Source organism: Sminthopsis crassicaudata, chromosome 2 (genome assembly GCF_048593235.1).
Source record: "Sminthopsis crassicaudata isolate SCR6 chromosome 2, ASM4859323v1, whole genome shotgun sequence".
Taxonomy (NCBI): domain Eukaryota; kingdom Metazoa; phylum Chordata; class Mammalia; order Dasyuromorphia; family Dasyuridae; genus Sminthopsis; species Sminthopsis crassicaudata.
Window position 1 is genome coordinate 320,379,756 of NC_133618.1, and position 21,632 is coordinate 320,401,387.

Below are 21,632 nucleotides of genomic sequence, written 5' to 3' on the forward strand. Positions count from 1 at the left end.
CAGACTGTTTTCTAGTCATGTGGGATGGAGCATTAAACTCTTTAACCCAATTTGACTACTCAGAAGCGTTTCTAGATGCCAACAGAAAGTTTTAATTCAGTTTTTGCAGGAGGGCTAACATATTATCTGAGCAGTTCAGAATAGAGTAGGCATGTGTTGAGGGCAGAAGGGTAACTATATAACACCAAGATGGAAGTACATTGCCCCCTTCCTGTTAGTTTTTAAGTTCATTGAATGAACTGGAAAGGAAGCAGCTATTGACCAATGGTCAGTGACCCTGTCTGCTTCTGGTGGGTCATGTGATTCCCTGAGGCTCAGGCTTAGAGCTTGACCTTTCTGCCCTAGAGTCCTCAGAAGGAGTTGCACTCCTGAACCTCAGGCTTAAGGTATGTTCTACTTTTGAGAAATATTCATTTATTTCATTCATAGTTTTACCAGCAATTTTCCTAAGTAATTTAAGTTTTCGGTTTCATAGAACCCTGGGTTAGAGTAACATTATTTCAGCTTCTCCCTTATCTAGTCTTTTGCACCAATTTACCTCTTTATTTTTAAATCGATACCAGACACTTTTGCTAATTGCTACTTTTTACTACTATACTACTCTGAGGCCTGAAAATGCTATTAACCTTTTATCTTTATCCTTTTTCATCATTTTCCTTAGTATCTAGCTTTTGCTACTTGACTTTTATCATGTTATCAAATTGTACAAATTGCCCCCTTAGCAAATTGAGCTAGAGAAGCAGGTTACGCCCCTCCCATAGTTTTTACCTGGCTCTTAAAGGAGCCACAGCTTCCAGTCCTCTCGAAGCATGCTTGCTCCAAACATTTTAAAACTGCCCATTTTTTCCTTAGCCTCAGGGTGCACTTGCCTGCTTGTGGACAGCTAAAAGCCTAGATATCCCACCTTTCTCTTGCAGGTGGGAACTCTTGACTTTTCTCTTGGTCCAGGAGCTCCTGGCACATTCTTGTATTTTTCTCGATTGGCATTCTATGCCCCCTGCCAGCAATTAAAGGTTCCTTTTTTAAGCCAACCCAGGCCAAGTTTTAACTTAAAAGAGACCTTTGTAATGTTGGCTGGGGAATAAAATTCCGATTCAAGGCAAATTAAATTAATTGTTAAGACAGTGAGGATAGTTTCTTTTGTCTTTTTTTTTTTTTTTTTTTTTCTCATTCCCTGACTGCAGGCGGGAGAAAAGATTCAGGATCTTTGCTTAATGAGGAACCAACTCTCTTTTCAAGAAAAACAGCACAGTTAAGAGATTTCCAAGACTTAAAGTGAATTCTTATCTTGAATAGATATTAAGGCCTCTAGCCTCCCCTGACTTCTGAGTCCACACTCCTTAATTCCCAACCCCAGGAGGAATTAGAGGTGAAAGGGCTAGGCTACAAATAATCTTTTCTCTCAGCATTTTCTCCTATTTCTCTTTGATAGTTAGATGGGCCATCAGCACTTTACAAGCAGCCTATAGAGGGCACCTGATACATTTCCCCATTCCTGAATATCACCATCCCCACTCTGGATGACACCTCATTTTTAATCTATTCCTGAGATCTGTTTTCTCTAGGCTTCAAACTTTGGATTCTCAGCCACTCTTCAGCCTGGAGAACATTGACTGGACAACTGACTGGGGACAACTGACCTGGACACCCCCTAGATGCCCTGCTGCCATCCCCCACACTTCACACCTCACCTCCTGGCATGAAACCCCAAATCTCTATGACCCTTGTCAGCTTGAAGAAGTTAAGAGGAAATCATTGCCCCTTTTCCCACATGCATCTGGAGGTGATGGTTTGAGGGGGGAACAAGAAGAGGGGACCCCACTACTCTGAAGATCTTTGGAGAAAATCTTCAACTTTAGCTCAAATGAGGGACACTGCCCCAAATCTTTTTTTTGTTTTTTTTTTTAATGAATTTAAGTCTTAACTGTTTGAGAGGAGAAATGATGGGGGTTGAGGTCCCTTTAAGCTAGGATATTTTGATTCACAAATCCTGGTCAAAAAGTACACTCTTGAATTCCAATGATATCCGGGATTTCCCCAGCCCCCACGGGATCTGAGCTGGCTTGAGTTTTCCTAGCCCTCCACTATCTGCTCAGGTTTCCCAACCCCCCACAAACAGTTTCTTCCTTATCTAAGGACTCAATGAATTCTATTCAATGCTAACCCTGGCGCAAACCAGCCAGGAGCCTGGGACTTCATCCATCTTCAAGATTTTAAAAGGGAGCTCTGGGGCCCAGTCTCTTTGCAAGAGCCCCCCAAAATGGTATCCTTCTGGCCATGTAAGGGTTCCTGTCCGCCCGGTGACCACCTTTGGCCCTGGCGTCTTTCTATCTTTACCCTTACTTCCAAACCCCAAATAAACCCCTTTTTTTTTTTTTTAAATCAATCTAGATTTTCAGGCCTGTAAATTCCTTTACAGGGGACTCTGCGCCGTCACTGGACTATCCTTGCGCCGATCCAAAAGGGGTTCCCCCTTTCCTAACTCACATCAAGATGACTTCCATATTATCTAAGGCCTTCTTTCCTCTCAGCACCATGAAACAAGTAAAGCTTATCCCCATTCCCTTACTTGGACATCTATCTCATCACGGATCCACAATTTCATTCTAGTCTTAATCTATTGCTAATCATTATAGTCATTATTATTTTAGCCTTTTTTCTAGTCCTAAAGATCTACAAATGTCTAACCAGGGTGCTAGCAACACCATCTATGTGTTCCCTCAATTCTTCTTATAAAGTGCTGACTGTAATTTGAATTTGAAGAGCTATTAGAGGTGACCATAATTTAGTGAACTTTTAAAACTTCAAGAGGGAGAGGGGAAGTTGGTTGGTTGTTGTCCTTTATCCTTGAAGAGCACCAAATTACATCAGTATGTTAGAATCAAATTACAATATGTCAAATTGTGGCTGATCAGACTAATAACAGTGGTGTGGAGACAAAGAGAAAAGGGCTTTTTATTAACAAGAATAACCTAAGGATTAGCCTGCAGTCTAGGCACAAATACATGCATTTCCTCAAGACTATCTTGCCCCATCACTTGTTCCTACTTAATACAGATTAAAGATATTTCTGTTCTTTTATGTGATCCTAAAACAGAAAAAAAAACATTTTGTCCTTCTTTGCTTGCAAGGCCAACAGTTTGTACTGTTCTACTTTCAAGATCAGTCACAGACAGAAACAAGTTGCCCTGCTTCATTTGCAAGACTTACTAGTGACAAAAACAAGTGTGTTTTTTTCCCCTTAAGAGTATAAAAGTCTTCTATGGGCCAAGATAGTGGGGGTGAGAAATTGTCAGAAATTCTTTCCTCTTCTGCAGCTATCTGTTCCTAAGAGAGTTTTTTCTTACCTGTACTCGAAATTGCAAGTACCCATAATTGGATTGGTAAATAGAGAAAATTGATGAAATAGAAAAGTTGGTGAAGGGGAGGTGAGAGGGAAAGAAAGTAACAGTGGAATTGCTGAATCTAAGAAAAGAAATGGGTGAAGCAATTAGGTTATTAAAAGTTGATTATTGTCTGGAAAGACTGATAGGTCCTTTGGGAGGTGTAAAAAGCTAGAGGCAGTTGGTTGTTTTTTTGTTTTGTTTTTTTAAGCTAAAAATTTCAATCAATATGGAAAGCTAATAACTCCTTTATGGGGTGGAAAAGTAGGAGGAAGAGGATTTGAAACTCAAATTAATCGAGCTTTTATTGGGGGCCAAACTATCTAGGAGCTATGAATACAAATACAAAGAAAGGAAATAATCCCTACTCTCCAAGATCTTACATTCTAAGAAAGATAAATACAATGTAAACTAAGGACAACAAAAAAGAATTGTTTTTAAGCAATATCAAAGAAAAAAGGATACCAAGATTGACAGATACCAAGACTGACAAGCCCAGTCTGACAGATGGGACAAAGATAATTTACAACTGAAAGAAAGCTTAATTCTGATTTTGCTTTGATTTTGAATAAGGAAAATGACCTTTGCATAGGAAATTACAGAACAACAACAAAAGATTATCACAGAGATTATGCCCAAGAAAGCAAAGAAAACATAAGAGTACCTTTGATGCATTCAGGTAACCTGGCCTGAAGGAACTATATCTTTGGATATGAAAAGAGTAGTCAGATGTTACTGTTAGACACTCAAATCTCTGAAAGACCATGAGAATAGCAAAAGGCCCCATATGACTACAGAAGGGAAAGTGCTGTCCTAATGTTGAAAAGAGAGAAGAAAGTAGAGTTTGAAAGTTATATGCCAATATGTTTGATTTTGAATCCTGAAAAAATTCTAGAATAGGTTTTTATTAAAAAGATGACTGGTGAACATCCATAAAGGAGAGCAGTGATTACAAAGAATCAGTATGGCTTCATCTAAAGTAAGTTATATGAGGTAAATCTTTTTTTTTTTCTTAATCCCTTTTTTTTGGGGGGAGAGGGGGAAGAGAAGGAGCTGTGTTATTAAGCCAGTAGAAAAGGAAATTGTGTAGTTTCTAGCAAAACATTTTAAATCTTATATTACTCTTGCAGAAAAGATGGAAAGATTTGCCCAAAGCAATAATATAGTTGAGTTAGATTCAAACAATTAGAATCAGAACTGGTGGGGAGGATCAAAAATCATGTCAATGAAATAGCAAGTATTCAGAAAAATGTCCCACAGGTCTTTCTTTTAGTTCAGAGGTTTTTAATTTGGGGTGCATGAAATTTTTTCATTATGTAACATGAAGATGTATTCCAATAATAGGCAGCGTTGGTAATCTTACATAATTTCTTTAGTGATTTAAAGACATTTCTGAGCAGTACACAATAAAAACTAAAATAAAAAAACTTTATTGAACTCCAAAGAGGTCCACGACACAAAAAAGATCAAATTTCTATATAGGCCTGTACTATTTTAACATTTTAATCAACATTTCTGAAACATAAATGGCAAACTCATCAAATTTTGCATGACACAGAGTTGAGAAAGACAGTTAAACAAACTGGATGAAAAAGTCAGATCTAAATAAAATCTTGATTTACTAAAACACTGGACTGAACAATGCAATGGAGATAAATATAAAGTCTTGCTTGTGGGTATTCCCCTCCAGAAAACCAAAATTAAATCATCTTTACATGAATAAGACAAGAGAAATCCTAGTTAGCATTATCAGGCAGAAAACAGTTTGAATTCATGTTTCAATCAGGATAATAAGACTGACTTTTAATAAACTCAATTAAATCTTATTTTCAGAGGTTAAACTGTCAATTTTAAAAATAGCCATATCTAACAGTTTCAAGACCTTGGAACAGCATTCTTATACACTCTCCCAAAAAACAACCCAAGAACCAAATAATCAGCCATACTTGTAACTAACATAATACTTCATTACCAATGAGTGGAAAGACAAGGAAGGTAACAAAGGTTAAAATTCTCTGCAAGAGATAAAAATGGTGGTAGTAGATAGGGAGAAAAAAAAGTTTAGAAGCAACAGACTGAATTCAGTACACTGCTGTGAGTATACCCTATACCCTTTAGTCATCTGAAAATAGTTACTACTCAGGAATAAGTATAAAGGATCTTTTGGCTATCTGCTCCTTGTATCATCAGGTATTCCCGTTAAGATTATTTCAAACAATGACTATGTTTAAAAACTTGGGAAACAACATTAAGAGAGGCAGCAAAATATATAAATGAGAACACTGGATTGATATTGAAGCAGCAGTAACAACACAACTTTGTTTTTGTTTTTGTTTTTTTAGCTCTGAGCTCTCAGACTGAGACAGTGATCCTGACTTTCCAAATTTCAAAACCATGCTTCATTTGTGTTATCTCAATCCTGGAACTTCTTTTACTGTCAGAAGCCTCTTCACCCTGGAACATTTAAACACTCCTGTAGCCTTTTCACTCTGGAATATTATTCTACCAGGGTGAGCCCTATTGATGACATATTCCTCCTGGGGTTTTCTTTTTGTGGAAGTGTTGAGATTTAGAAGGGACCCCAAAAGGTTGGGAGTCACAGATTGGTGTCATGAGGTGTCTTAAAAGAATTTGCAGGCTTGAACCTAACTCCAAGTCAAGGGGCAAAGTTTATTATAATAGTAATGCCAATTGAAGTGGGCTAAGTTCCAAAAGAATTTAGCAAAGGACCAAGGCCAGCAGCCTCCAGTAGGAATTAACCCACTAAACCCCCTAGAAGTTCCTCTACTTAATACAGCTATTCTCTTGGCTTCTGGGGTTTCTATCACATGAGCCCACCACAGCCTAATAGAAGGGAACCGAAAACAAATAATCCAAGCCCTATCAATTACTATTGCCCTAGGTTTGTACTTTACTATTCTTCAGGCAATAGAATACTACGAAGCACCCTTCACTATTTCAGACGGCATCTATGGCTCCACATTCTTTGTAGCAACGGGATTCCATGGACTTCATGTGATCATTGGAACCCTATTCCTCACAGTGTGTCTCCTTCGACAATTATTTTACCACTTTACATCCACCCACCACTTTGGCTTTGAAGCAGCCGCCTGATATTGACACTTCGTAGACGTAGTTTGACTATTCCTATACGTATCCATCTATTGATGAGGCTCATATTTTTCTAGTATAATTAGTACTACTGATTTCCAATCATTAAGTTCTGGGTAAAACCAGAGAAAAATAATTAATATAATCTTAACCCTAATGATTAACTCTGCCCTCGCTACAATCAGAAAGGAGAAAAATTTATCCAGTTCTTCATGTCACATTCATCAGGCAATTTTTATGACTTAGAGGTAGAACTGAGAAGTGGTTTCAGGAATTTGGTTATTACTGACCACCAGATTATCTATCTGATAGTAATATTTGTAGGACTATTCTAAGGCCAGAAGACTTTAGAATCATTGATAAATTGTTAGAATAATAGCACTTTTAAAGTCAGAGGGCCTCAGGATCCCTTTTATATCTTCCCTAAAGACTAAGGGAAGAAATATTATATTTCTAGACCAGAAGATTTTTGCAATCATTGATAGACAGATTGTTAGAACGAACAGCAGCACCCTAAGACCTAGCAGCTACTACACTGAAGGAATGTCAATCTTAATACTATATTCCCCAGGATAAAAGAGCTAAGGTCACAACCAAAGGTAACTCACCCAACAAAGTTAACTATAATTCTGAATAAAAACAAAAAATGACATTTATTGAATTGAAAGAGATTGCACTTTTTAATGACAAAATTTCTAGAACTTAAGGGAAAATTCAAAATATAACATCCAGGAGAAATATAAAGTAAATATGAAAGACCAAATTTATAAGAGACTCAGTTAAAATTGCTTATTTCATATATGTAAAAATATTAACAGTACTCTTATAATTGTCATTATTATTTGAATAGTTTGAAAGAAGGCCTGTGTTGCGATGAGTATGATGAATTGTATAGGGAAGAGATAAAGAGCAGTAATTATCTTGGCATGAAAGGAAAAATTGATATAGAAGATGCTAGTAGGGGGAAGAGCCTGTTGTATCTTACTGTCATTGGGAATGGGTTAAAATGTGTTTATGTGTATACACATATTCACACATGTATCTGTGTGCATATATATATATGTATATATATATATATATATATATATATATATATATATATGTACACACACACACAGATATATATGTCTTCTAAATTCAGAAAGAAAAGAGAGGGCAAGGGGAGAGGGTGTAGGAAGAGGATAAAGAGGGTCTTTTAGAGGGGTGGGTAGATTAAGAAATAGGAGGACAAGGTGGTGAGGAGAAGTAAAGCACAGTACAATAGAAGGGATAGAGTAAATAGGGTGAGAAGGATAATGAGAAAAAAAAGAAGGAAAATATCCAACAAATAATTGTAGCTTAGCATATTAATGAGACAAATTTACCCTAAAGAGACATGAATACTGAATTTAAAAATTTGAATTCAATAACATGTTGCTTTCATTAGAAAAATGAGAGATACACACAAAGATAAAATAAATGGCAGGATTATGTTAAAAAAACCAGGGGTAGTAATCATGATCGCAGACGAAGTAAAAATGTCAGCATTATTCTTCAATATTGTTTTAGATCTTTTAAAAAACTGGACAGTATAAACTACCTAAGTATAGACTTGCCAAAACAGACACATGAATTATATGAACACAAACATAAAGCTCTTTTTACACAAATAAGCTAAACTCTAAATAACTTAAGTAATATTTATTGTTTATGGGTAGATAAAGTTAATTATAATTTTAAAAATTAAATTTTACCTAGCTCATCCATTTATTCAATGTTATCCCAACTAAATTCTCAAAAAAAAATTATTTTACTGAATTAGAAAAAATAATAAAGTTCACTTGAAAGAGCAAAAAGTCAGGAACTTCAAAAATCAGGAAAAAAGATGTAAAGAAAGTAGATTCATCAATTCTGATGGACGAGGCCCTCTCCAACAATGAGATTAGCCAAATCAGTTCCAATAGAGCAATAATGAACTGAACCAGCTACACCCAGCGAAAGAACTTTGGGAGTTGACTATGAACCACTACATAGAATTCCCAATCTCTATATTTTTGTCTGCCTACATTTTTTACTTCCTTCACAGGCTAATTGTACACTGCTTCAAAGTTTGATTCTTTTTGTACAGCAAAATAACTGTTTGGACATGTTTACATATATTGTACTTAACTTATACCTTTACATATTTAAACATGTAGTGGTTAGCCTGCCATCTAGAGGAAGGGATGGAGGGAAAGAGGGGAAAAGTTGAAACAAAAGGTTATCAATTATGAATGCTGGAAAATTACCTATGCATAAAATTTTTGTAAAAATAAAAATTAAATTAAAATTTAAAAAAAAGTAGATTCAGTATCAGACCTTAAACTATAAGAACATTTTTGAAGTATAAAAAAATTATTTTCAGCTATTTTAAATTAAAACTTTCTTTTATAAATAAAACCTCTGTAGCCAAAAATAGAAAGAATGCAAAAAATTGGGGGAAAACTTTCATAGATAATCTCTCAAATAAGACACAATTGCCTTGAAAATACTGCTATGGTGTAGGAAATGATGAGTTTGTTAATTTAGAAAAACATGGAAAGATTTGGACTTAAGAAGGAAAATGCTATCCCTTCAAAGAAATAGATGACAGGTAGAAATAAAGAAGGCTTACATAAATATGTATGAGTAAGTGTATATATACACACTTACACAGATACTATAATTAAGTATTGAATTTAAAAAGGATAGTAATAAAAAATAAAAAAGCAATACTAACAATAAGAATGGAAATGGAGAAGAAAAGGACAAAATCCTATTGTTTCTAAAAAAAATTAGAAAATCATAGAATCAAAATGAGATGCTAGAACAAAATTTATTATATATAAAGTTAATTTAAAAACAAAACAAAACCCTGGGAATTATCACACAAAGCAAATATAAACATTCAAAATATCAACAAAAATAAACAAGGAAATTACATTATATTCAAAGGAGACCAAAAGCAATAAACTAACATCAATATATACTAAATATATCTGTACCAAATGGTACATATGTATGGGACAGCTAGATGGTACAGTGAAAACCAGTCCTGGTCTCAGCAAGAGCTGAGTTCAAATCCAACCTCAGATATTACTAGCTGTCTGACCCTGGGCAAGTCACTTAACCCCTTTTTGACTCAGTTTTTCATTTGTAAAAGGGTAATACACTGTTGAAGGAAATATCAAAAAAATTGAAAAAAATAAATCTGAAAAGTGTATATCTTTACAAGGTACAAATAACAGTCTGAAAGAAAAATATCTTTTTACCTAATACTAGTTGGTATTTACAAAGCTAATAAAAACATAGAAAAAAGCTGAAAAAGTGTGAAAATTCTTAACATTCATTCCTTATTGGTTTTCACAAAATAACATGACAGAAAGTTTCCTTGCCTTGTTAGTAAGCTTCTTACATAGTTCTTCCTAAGGCAGCAGTCAACTCCAGGGTATGATGACCTCAGGGCCTACAGAAGGGTGTAAATAGGCCATGTAGGGAGATGGAAAATCCTTACCTGGCTGCAATGGAGAATGTGAATGTCAAGAAAAGAGAAAACGATCCTGACACTAAAGGGGATGGAATATTAAAGTAGGTCCAGCTCAGACAAGTGTGTGGCACGTGTGTACCGATATGTACTACAACAATATAAAAGAACAGTGGCTCAAGTTAGAGGATTTAAATTCAAATTCCAAATTTACCATTTATTGCTTGTGGTTACCCCTTGAAAAGTTTACAAGCTCTTTGGGTCTATTTTTTCATCTGTATAATAACTAGTTATTAGAGTTGGACTAGATGGGCTCTGAAGTTCCTTCCAGCTCTAAGTTCATGTTTCTATGATCACACACACACACAAACACATACATTCTCTCTTTCTCTAAGAGAATCTCTCCCTTCCTCTCTTCTCTTTTCTCTGTCTCTGTCTCTCAGTTCAGTTCCATGAAACATCTTGAAACTTTACATGGAAGAGGCAATGTGCTATAATGGAAGGAGCCTTGGTCTAGAAATCAGCAGATTAGAAATTTTGTCCCTAATTAGTCACTAATTCATTATATGATTTTGAGCCAAGAAAGGATAGGGGAGAAAAGTATTCTGAATCTGAATCTGTGCAATAAGGTTGTCAAAATAAAAATAACCATAGCCTTCTAAGAAAGGAAAAATATTATCTTTTAATTTGTGACAGATGAAACTACTAAGCCTAGTCTGACATGCATCTTAAATTTTTGTTTTAGAATGCTCTAATAAAATCCATTCTGCAAGTATGATCTTCATATATAGTTTTCCTCAAATTTACCATAAAATGTCTTTATTCTATTGACATTACAAGGATATTAATGCAATCTAAATGCTATGCCACTTGGTACACATATGTTTAGAATTGGTGCTGTCTATGGTACGTTTTAACAAAATTAGTTTCTCTTTTTCTTTTCATTAAATCTATTTTTACTGTTATGTCTGAGATTATGATTGCTTACCCTTGCCTTTTTTACTTCAGTTAAAATGTAATAGATTCTGCTCCAGTTTATTATTTTATATCTTTTTTATGCATTTCTAGTAAAAAACAGTTTGTTGGATTCTGGTTTCTGTTCTATTCTGCAATCCTCTTCCTTTTTATGAATGAATTCATCCCATTCAAGTTTAGAATTTTGACTGCTGTGTATTTTCCTATATCCTGTTCTCAGACTTTCCTTCTCTTTTTCCCCATTCCCACTTCATTTGTTTTGCTTAATCTACCTTCCCTCTCTTTTCCCTTAACCTTTCCCTCTACTTCTCCATTGCAATAAGACATATTTCTATACGCAAATAGGAGTATGTATATTCTGACCCCTGTATAGAATTCTTGCACACAAGAATTCTTGTATAGAATTCTACTTGTACACAATTTATCTGAGATAATTTTCCCTATTTTTCCTCTGCCTTCCCTCTTCCCAGTGTATTCCTATTCCCCATCCTTTGCATTCTTCTTTTGAGATCAAAACAGTCATCCCCAGACCACTAAGATGCCCTCTGTTAACCCTGATGACAAGAATTCTGAGGTGATATATGTGTAAGATATCATCCCTTCATATAAGATTGTAAGTAAACTATTCAACTACTTCCTATAGTCCCTTATGATCGCGTATTTATATTTACCTTTTCATACTTCTGACTCCTGGGTTTGTATGTTAAATTTTTTAATCATCTCTGATCTTTTCATCAAGAATGCTAAGAAGTCTTCTATTTTGTCAAAGGCACATATTTTCTTCTGTAGCATTATATTAATTTTGTTGGGTAGATTACTTTTGGTTTTAAGCCTAGATTCCTTGCCTTTTAGAATATTCTAAGCTCTCTACTTCTTTGCAATGATGGCTGCCAAATTTTGTATGACTCTGAGTTGTGGCTCCTTCTTTGTTTCTGGTTACCTGCAATATTTTTGCTGTGACCTAAGAACTCTCAAGGATTTTGCCTATAATATTCTGGGGAGTTTCTTTTAGGAGGTGACAAGTGGATTCTTTCAATTTCTACTTTGTTCTTTTATTCTAAGATACCTGGATAGTTTCCTTTTATGATTTCTTAAAATATGATGTCTAAGCTCTGTTTTTTGTCTAAAACTGATCATCCAATAAATCTTAAATTCTTTCTCTTTGATCTAGTTTCTAATTTAGTTGTTTCCCTTATGAGATATTTCACATTTTTCTAATTTTTTCATTCTTTTGAATTTATTATTTCTTGATGTCTCTTGGAGTTATTCCAACTGTGATTTTCAAGGAGTTATTTTCATCAGCAGAATTTTGTACCTCCCTTCTGAGCTTTTAATTCTCTCTTATTTTTCATCCTTAGCTTTCAGTTCTTTCCCCATTCTTTTCTCTAATGCATTAACTGGCTTTATAATTTTTTTTTAGTTCTTTAAAAGAAAATCCTTGTTTTAACTCTTTTTAAGAATTCTTGTGGGCCTCTGAGGTACCATCATCATATCTATTAGATTGGCAGTTGGGGAATGGCTGAATAAGTTATGATATATGAATGTGATGGACTATTATTGCTCTATAGGCAATGATAAACAGGCTGATTTTAGAAAAGTCTGGAAAGACTTAAATGAACTAATGCTGAGTGAATTGAGCAGAACCAGGAGAATATTGTACATAGTAACAACAAGCTAATGTTATTGATCAACTATGATAGACTAAGCTCATCCTAGCAATACAGTGATCCAAGACAATTCCAATAGGCTTGTAAATGAATGAGTATTTGTTTATATGTTATTTGTTACTAACTACTGTGTACAGATTCCTTTTTGGAAAGTCAATGTTTTCTCACCATTTTTTATAGTAGTTTCTATAAGGTTATTTTAAAGAAATGGATTTTTCAATTGCTAGTAAATGTTCTATGTGAAATACTGCAGTGCCTAAAGTCAAATCAAGTCTGTAGTTTATAATTAGGGGTTTGCTAGTAAAGAATTAACAACCAGCTCCCCGAAGGGAAAAAGTGTCACCTATATTATAAAACAAGTCCTGATTTATACTGTTTGCCTATTTCCAAAGTATAAATGCTCACAAAGTTTAACAATTAGCTCTTAAATATGGCCCGGCTTTGGCAAATCTTTATTTGTAAATCTCATCAATACCAATTAAATTATGTTTAGATTGTATTTTAAAAGAAGATTACAAAACTTAAACATATTAAAGTTTTAAATGAAGGAAGATGAAGCTAAACTCTGGTACCTTTTATGAGATGTCAAGTTATCTGATCAAAATTGGTGAATTAGAATGGCTAGTCATTAACTTGCTAAAAGAATGAATCAATAAATATTTGTTAAGCATGTATATGCCAGGTACTGTGCCAAGTGCTAGAGATACAAAGAGGCAAAAGACAGAATCTGCCCTCAAATACCTTACAATCTAAAGTGGGAGTAGAAAGGGAGAGACAATATGCAAACAAATATATTTTTTAAAAAGTTATATACAGAATAAGTAGAAAATAATAGATGGAAGGCACTACAATTAAAAGGGATCAGGGAAGGTCTCTTGTGGAAGGTGGGATTTTAATTAAAAAAACAAAAACAAAAACAAAAGAGGTCAATAGGTAGATCTAAAGTAGGGAGAGTGTTCCATTCATGAGGAACAACCAGCAAAAATCCTCAGAACTAAGACATAAGAGTGTTGTCTTCTTAGAACATCCACCAGGCCATTGTCACTGGATCAGAGTACATGTTGTAGAATAGTGATTCCTAGAGGTAGGAGAGGAGCTATGTTATGAAGGATTTAAAGACTATCAAATAAAGCATTTTATATTTGATCCTGGAGGCAATCAGGAAGCACTGAAGCCTATTCTAAGGAGTAGGAAAAAGGAGTAACATGACGCGGACCTGTGTTTTAGGAAAATCACTTTACTGATTGAATGGAAGATGGAAAAGAACAGGAAGAAACTGAAGGAAGGATAATCTAAACAATAATTCAGGCGTGAAATGATATGGGCTTATACTAGAATGGTGGAGAGAGGAGAGAAGGGAGAATATTCAAGAGATGCTGCAAAGGTGAAATCAATGGGCCTTGGCAACAGCTTGGATATGGGGATTAAGAAATAGTAATGGATCCAGGATGATTCTTAAACTCTGAGTCTGAGGGACAGAGAGGCTGGTGCTGTCTTCTATAGTAATAAAGAATTTAGGAGGGAGTAGATTTCAGAGAAAGATAATGAATTCCATTTGGAACATATAGAGTTTAATATGTCAACTGAATAGGCAGTTTGAGCTCTCTGAAAGGGATCTGTGTGAGACTGAAGATCAAAAGTGAGACTGGGACAGGAAAGGTAGATTTGAGAATCATGAGCATAGAGATGGACAATTAATCCATGTGAGCTAATAAGAATATCAAGTGAAGTTATACAGAGAGAGTAGAGAGCTTGGAATAGAACCAGAGATACTCTTGAGTCAGGGAACGTAATGTAGAGGAAGATTCAGCAAAAGAGACAAAGAAGTGGTCAAAGATGAGAGGAGAACCCAGAAAGTGGTGAATAGAAAACTGAGAAGAGATAATCAAGGAGGAGAGAGTTTTCAAAGGCTGAAGACTTCAAGGTAGAGAAAAGGCCAGTGGAGATCATTAATAAGTCTGGAGACACCAGGTTCAGTGGATTAAAGTCAGAAGTCAGATTTTAAGGACATAAGAAAGGAAGAGAGAAAGTGAAAGCGCTTTTTGCAGATGGCCTTTTTGAGGAGGATAGCTACAAAAAGGCAGAAAAAGGTAGGATTATAGTGGTTATATAAGAATCAAAAGAAGGGTTTTTTTGGTTTAGACATGGGGAATATGGGTATGTTTGTAGATAGGAGGGTATGAGCCACTGGACATAGAGATTAAAAAAGGCGATAAAAGTGGGGATAGAAAAGACATTCTATTGGAGAAAATGGTATGGAATGGAGTTACTTGAATGAGGTATTAGTCTTGGTAAGGAATACAGCCATTTCATCATGTGAGACAGAAAAAATGGGAAGAAAATGGCAGAATGATATATGAGAAAGAAGGGAGAAGAGAGAGTTTAAGTGAGTGGTCTCATTTGTTTCTGTAAAATATGAGCAAGGTTTTCAGCTTAAGAGAGTTGGGAGAGGAAGAAGTAAGGTCTGAGGAGAGATGAAAAGATTTGGAGGAGCCCCATGTATAGGAGCAAAAATGAAAAATGATAGGAGTGATTCAATGCTGAGGCTCAGCTAGGCATAATAAGCAATATAAATGGGCTCTTCTCCAAGAAGCAGTTAAGGCTAGAAAAAATATTCTAAATATGAACACTAGTAGTAAAGAAAAGAGCTAGCTATGGAAGAACCCAATATTTAATTATTTTTCATTTCTTCTCTGGGGGAGGACGACAAGAATCAGTGTGATTCTCTTTCCCACACTATCAGCTGTGGCATTTTTCAGTCAAGCTGAAGTTGCTCAGCAGCAGACACTATATTTCAGCAGAGTAGGCCTAGGAATCAGGGTGAGAAATGGGTATAAGAAATATGATCCCTTTGAGTCAAGAAGAAAGCACTAATTATGCTAGGAATTGAGGTATGGAAAGGAACAAGGCCAAATAGCCTAGCTTAAAGATTTGTACAGTAGAGATGCAGTACTTTTTTTTTTTTTTTTTTTTGCTGAGGAAATTGGAGTTAAGTGACTTGCCCAGGGTCACCCAGCTAGGAAGTGTTAAGTGTCTGAGGCCACATTTGAACTCAGGTCCATCTGACTTCAGGGCTGGTGCTCTATCTACTGTACCATCTAGCTATCCCAAGATGCAGTACTTAAGAGGAACAGGATGAGAGCAGAAAAAAAAGATATTGAACTCCTATAGTTCTGGAGGTATAAGTTGCCCATGGCAATGTGTTACTTACTTTTGTGCCCATCTGTGTGCACATTTTTCCCACTAATACTATACATAGTTGTGGAACAGTGAATCTAAGGTTTGCAAGGGAACAACTTCTAATAGTGTTATAGGGTCATGTCAGTTTTGTTTTGAGCTAACTGTGCATACTGACTACTTATTAAAAGCAAGCACAATGCTTGGGGTAATGAATGCTGTGAAGTAAAATTTTTAAAATTCATTCTCACAAAACACTTTGAACTGGAGACAGTGACTCCCAAATTCCAAGAATCCCAACCTATAAGTGCAAATTGAAGATGCAGTTTTGGAAGCAAATTCCAATGGCTTATACTAACTTGTGTAAACAGTTCAGGAGTTTCTACAATTTTGTTTCTACCAGCCTCTCAAACCCTATCTCACTTATAATTCTTCTAAACACCTTAATTTCTTTTGTAATCTTAAAATAGGTGACAGTAGTATGTCATATACACTTGTGCCTTTGTTCATGCTATTCTCCACTCCTGCCCTTAAGTTTTATCCTTCCTTTGAAATTCAACTTCCTTCATCAGATAATCCCTCTCTACCCCAGATCTAAAAGATTAAAATATCCTAGAAATTGAAGGTCAGAAGAGACCATGGAGATTATTCTAGCTATTATCTTGTTTTTCTGCTGAATGTCCAACCTTGGCACTTAACTTGGCACTACAACTCTGGCTTTGGGACCCTGTACTTCTGAATAAGGGTTTAACATACATGTATATATCCCCAGAACTGCCACTTAAAAAAAAAAATCAAAATTACTCCTAATTGCCTCAGCTCTAGATGATTATGAGGAAAGGAAGGGATCCTTAGGGAGCATTCCAGTTATTTTTCTACTTTTTTATTTATTCTTCCAATCAACCCCCTGTTCTCAAGAATAATCAAATTCATATTACCATTATTTCTGAATTTGTCTTTTATACTGAAATGTAAGTTCCTTGCATGTTGTATTTATATTTCCATCACTTAGCATAATACATGGTATTGAGTAAGTGCTTAAGGTTTTTTCATTTATTTGTCTAATTTAACCTTTACAAATATGAAAATTAAATTGAATGTACCTGAGTTGCTTATAATTATTCAACTAATTAGCTGCAACTAGAAATAGAAGCCAGATCTTTTCACTTCTAGTCCAAAGTTTGTTCTGTTACATTGCTTTATGCCTCTTGACTCATATGCTATTTACTCTGCAATATTAATATAGCTCTTGGAAATAATCTGAATTTTATAAATTTGAAAATACTTTATAATTGTCCATCTTTATTACTATTATTATCATTCTCTGCAGTTGTAATTTTTTACTAAAACATATGGGGGTAGGGGTAAAATGTCTTTGAGATCCCTTCCAGTTGACTAATACATAGACTTGCTGTTGCATATTATTACATAAAAGTTTTGTGATGCAAAATCCTTGATCAAGGAAGAATACAACTTCCAAATATAAAGAGAAATATTTATTAATGACAAACAGCCTGCCTTGGGAGAGAGTGGATTTTCCTTTCACTAGATGTATTTAGTCAAACGCTGAATGATCACTAGCCAGATACATTTTAGTAGAGGTTCTTATTCAAATACTGGGGCTCAATAATCTTTATGCAAATGAATCCCCATACTACATTTCCAGCCCTAACATTTCTAATGAACCCGAGTACTTCACTACTGTAGTTCATCCTGTTTTTGAAGAGAACTGGATTTCAGTGTGATAGAGTTGCATAGAGTGGTTGGCCTTACTCTCTCTCCAAGATTCATCCAAAGTCCATGTCTAAATTAGATCAAGCTCGAAGCATTCCATAGAACCTGTTTTTTAATGGCCTCCATGGCCACTGTAACAAATGATTCTCATCTGTCCATTCTGCTGGGGAAGTCTTCAAATGATTGGAGAAGACAATCCCCCTAATTCACAAACAGGTTTGAGGCCTATTGCTAACCTGCAACCTGGTTTACCTTGAATGCCAAATAGTTTATTGGATTGTGGCTGCTGAGCATACTACAGCTTCTTGGAGTCACAGGTGAGAGCTGGATAATAAATGGACACCAAAAGAAGGTGAGAAACCCTGAAAAGGGCTCTGGCAAGCCCATATACCAGAGGTGCTAGCCCTCCCATAACACCCCACATATTAAACAAGTCATCTTTCCCTTCCTCTGTCCACAAGTATTATTACCCTTACCTACAGATGCTATTAAAAAGTTTTTTCTTTTGGATCTCTTAATCCTTCCAAGATATCTTGAGGTTTACTAGCTAGATTTCTTTAAGATGCCTTAAACCAAAACCACTCTTATTTTTTTGTTTGGCCATCAAAGGTCTTAGACCAAGCCCCACTTGGTCACTGGATTATTATGACTGACTTTGAAAGTAAACAGCAATCATTTCTGTTTTGACCAGAAACCCTGAGGGTCTTCCCCTTCCAGATTTATTTATTTAAATTTTTGGTTAGTTGAAAGAGGAGATTCTTTGCCTCACTCGGTACTTAATCACTGATGGGTGTGGCCTCAGTCAAATGGAGACCTGTTGGAGACGTTAGCTTCAAAATGTCCAGATCTCTCACTGCATCCAGGACCATCTTCAATCATGCTGACCTATATCTATCTGGCCACGGGACCCAGGTGGCTCTGGAGGGGAAGGTGAGGCAAGTGACCTTGCCTAGCCTTTTCTCACTTCAATTCACTTGCATATCATGACATCATCTCCCTGATGTCATAGGCCTATTTAAGAACAAAGAACAAACAAGAACTACAATGTCCCATAGTCATCTTAAACTTAATATTATTAAAACTGGACTTATTATTTCCTCCCTAAATCCCCATTTTTTGTTATGGCACTACTATGCTTTCCAAGTCACAGAGATTCCCAACCATGAAAATTCTGGGAATCTTTGAATCTTCCCTTTCCCTCAGAACACTTACCTGGGCAGCATACTATCCAGGGATATACACATTGATAATGAGGTTGTAATAAAGATTGCCAGAATTAACTCAGTGTTTGGGAGGCTCCAAAATAAAGTGTGGAAGAGGAGAGATATTAGACTACCAAATTGAAGGTCCATAGAGCTATTATGCTGACCTCATTATTTTATGCCTGTGAAACCTAGATAGTAAATCAATCAGTGCCATGCCAGAAAACTTTAGAACTGATTGTATGACAAAGGATCCCTCAGCATGGCTTGCCCTCAGCAGAGAAGGTGTGCTCTATGAGCAAAGCAGGATTGAATTAGCACAGAAGAAACACAAGAAACACAAATTTAGAGAATCCACTCCCAATGTTAACATGGATTATTTGTGCCCAATATGTGATAGTCTTCTGAGCTCATTATTTGATTTTATCACCACAGTCTGACACACTGTAACTTTAACATAGTGGTGTCATTTTGATCCTCTTCCAGAATAAAGGACAACAATCTGATCTAGTCAGTCCATTCTATCACCAATTTTGATCTAGTCAGTTCTGGTCCATTCTATTATCTTTTATCTGTCCCCTTATCTTCACTTCTTCAACCTTGATCCTAGTTTCACCTCTTATCTAGATTATTGTATTATTCTTCCTACGTCCTCTCTGTCCCTTTTTCAACTTTTCTTCTATATTGCTGTCAATATAGTAATAAAGCACAGATATGAGCATGTCACCCTCTACTAAAAAAATCTTTAATGACTTTTTATAAACATAGAATTCTAGGTGCTATTTATTTGCTCTCAAATGCTGCCTAGGCTTACAGTACATTATTCTTATTGCTCCATAGTCTAATCAAACTGCCCTACTTCGTGGTCCCCATATAACCAAGAGGATTCCTCCTCTTCCTGCTGACAAAGCAATTTCTTCCCATCTCTACCTTATAAAATCCTGGTTTTCTTAAATGCATAGCTCAAGTGTCACTACCTACACAGATCTTTCAGGATATTTCCAGTAATTAGAACTCTTTTTTGAAATTCCTTTATATTTACTTGTGTATAAGTTGAAAGTTGCCTCCCAACACCTGCCTTCAGGAACAATGTAACCAGTAAGCTAGGACTATTTTGCCTCTGTGACATAAGAGGCATTTAATCTTTACAGATTATTCTTCCAAAACCCAAGTCTCTTCCTAACTTTATTTATTAAAGTTATCACTGCCCCTTGCAATTATCTTGCTTTGTAATCTAGGATCCATTCTCTTTTGTTCTTCCATTTCTTATGCCATTTCTTTGCTCAAATAGTTTTCAAGGCTCACAATTGCCTTAAAAGATCAAATACAAAATTCCCACTTAGTGTTTATAGCTCTTCCAAACCTGCCTCCAAGTTATCTTTCCAAAGTTGATAATACATTATTCCCTTGTACTAGGGACAATGCATTCAGTAATACGTGGTCTCTGTAGTTCTATACTTCTATTCATAATGAATATAAGTATTTTGTTATTCAAGACTTTTAAGATAGCAAATGCTATCCTAATGAATGGATGTTGCTTGCTAGGAATACCTCTTGAGCAAAGACTCTTTTATTCTTGCTCTAAACAGCAAACCTCAAAACTATTTCCCTTGATAACAGAAAAAGCTAGTTGGAGACAAAAGAAAACTCCTTAGGGATACTTTCCCTAATTTCTTGTTTATGCAATTTATTGCAATTTCACTATGTGGTCTAATACTTTTGAACTGTGGAAAAGATTTCTCTTTTTTTCAGATTTGTGATAAGACTCATTTCAGCCCAAGTAGAATATTTTTTGGTAGCATCTAGCCCCTACAAAAGACAGATTTCTACATCCTAAACAGAGCTAAACATGAGCCTTCCAATCTTTTGGCTGACTCTTCCATTAAACCAAACACTACATAAGACCCCTAGAAAACTAGAAAACAAACGTTTCTAATGTGTCACAGATAAAGGGAGTTTTTTTGTATAGTAATGGAAAGCTAATGAGCCATTTCTAAAGGTGCTAATAAGCAGATCTAGTACTCTCTCACAAACTAAGGCTTATTTTGGGAAGGAGAAGGGTAAAGGTGAGAACCAGCTTCTAATATATCTGATAGGCTTAATCCTAGGAGTGTATCTCAACTAGAGTGGTATCCCTTTTGTGAAACAGTCTTCAAGGGATCTCTGAGAGTTGACTTGGCTATTGGAGCTAATGAGGCTCTTGTTTGGTCAGATAGCTTGTGGAAAAACATCCTGAAGTAGTATTTTAGGGAGGAAATTTTTGTTAGCTATTTGTGGAACTGCCACCTCTCCCCAAATCTACTAGCTGATAGATCAGAGCCTGCAATGTTCACATCATTAATAGAAGCCCCATTTAAGACACAGAACACAAAAAAATTTTATTTCATTACCAGACTTTCAGAGGCTACAAAGAATATTTTTAAATAAACCTCATGAGGACTCTTAAGGTTTATGCTGGTAGCCTACACCTTCCTTGAGTATGGGAGTTTATCATAAAATAATTCATCTAAGGGGCAACTGCCACTACTTATAGTTTATCTTGTTATCATCCACAAATGTATTATCACCATGTTCAAGATTCTGAAATCCCCTTCTCCAACTACTTCTGCTCTCTTTATAAAACACTATTCTTCCTCCACACTGTAACCTCCAATTCCTTGATATTTCAATTCTCCCAGGCCAGCTCTACTGTATCAGCCATTCTCTTCTTTTCTCCCCATCTTGAATCCTTGGTGAACCAACTCAAGTCTATACTGTCTTTTTCTCTTAAATACCTAGGCTCCCTCTCTTGAATCCCTCTAAATTGGCTATTTAATGAAAGGGATGTAAAGTTGATACTAATATGTTGATGCTGGAAACTCTAAATGTGAAAACCACAACTGTTCAAATTTTCTCAAAAAGA

General features: G+C 35.7%; 1 protein-coding gene across 1 annotated transcript in view; it reads right to left on the bottom strand.

The window, feature by feature from the left end:
* TOGARAM1 (TOG array regulator of axonemal microtubules 1) overlaps positions 1-21,632 on the bottom strand; it is a 92,304-nt gene that overhangs the window by 64,863 nt on the left and 5,809 nt on the right.